The sequence below is a fragment of the Meleagris gallopavo genome, chromosome 11 (genome assembly GCF_000146605.3).
Source record: "Meleagris gallopavo isolate NT-WF06-2002-E0010 breed Aviagen turkey brand Nicholas breeding stock chromosome 11, Turkey_5.1, whole genome shotgun sequence".
Taxonomy (NCBI): Eukaryota; Metazoa; Chordata; class Aves; order Galliformes; family Phasianidae; genus Meleagris; species Meleagris gallopavo.
Genome location: NC_015021.2, coordinates 2,299,611 through 2,300,804, shown reverse-complemented (window position 1 = coordinate 2,300,804; position 1,194 = coordinate 2,299,611).

Here is a 1,194-nt window from a genome sequence, read left to right as displayed (position 1 = left end):
GGAAAAAAAGAAAAAAGAAACAAAAAAGAAAACAAAAAAACAAAAAATAACACCCAACAACAACAACAACAACAACAACGGCCTTCGTGACACAGTGCTGCATTTCTCGGAGTGAAAGGCCCAAGGAAAGTCATGAATCCACTGCCTGAGAATTAGTTATGGTCATAAATGCTCTAAATTAAAATAGCAACCGAAATCTCCTCTGTTTTAAATCTCCTAATATATGTTATCCGAATTAATTTAATTTAGGGACCCGGTCCATGCAGATTCATGGGCAGTGCTGGAGTGGAGTGAAGCACTTCTCGTGTAACAATTCCCCACATTAATATTTATGTAGCATATGCAATCTATTTCTGTTATTTTTATGGTTGTTATTCTATGTCTGCAAAGGTCATTTAAATTATACTGCGGCCGAAAATTTGTTTCATAAATTTTGATATAAATACTAATTACACACTATAGTAATGCCAGCAGGGATCCTTTCATTTATCACATTTATATCACCTTCGCTGCTTTAGTGATGACATAATGGAAAGCAGTGAAAAACTGGGACAGTTTTATCCTAATATCCTAAAGCTAGTCAGAGTTGCAGCAGGTTGGCTGAGCGAATAAGGATTCCTACCACCATTCGTGGGATTTAAGAATCTTTAATAAGGTACGAAATGTTACCAAACAGTTCTGTAAACTAAATTTTACATACCAATTCTTCTAGCCATAAATATTGAATATCTTGTAACATGTATAACCGGACCTTTACATGCGGATAAATATGGAAATTAGGATTTATATACATTATGTTCTTGTATTTGCCAAAAGCAACGGACAGATATAGTTTATCTCTCTTTTTTTTTTTTTAATATCACTTTACATAAACAAATGTAACAGTTTGACACGCAGATCCAGGCTTTCACTATACGAATTTCTTGACAGGACGTGTAACAACATTTTACTGCACTACTTAGACTGGACTTTGGGACGAAATGTTGCACTTTATACAAAAAAGCACATTAATACCAATAATATTCTGTTAGATCGACGTTTAGACTGTAATAATACAAAGTAATTCACATTTTGGTACACATTTACTAGAACATTCTTGCCATTCAGTACAAATAGTTGGATTTCTACCTCTCCCCTCGGCCCCCCCACCTCCACCCCCCGCCTCCGCTCCCCCCCGCCCCGCCCCTCCCCCCA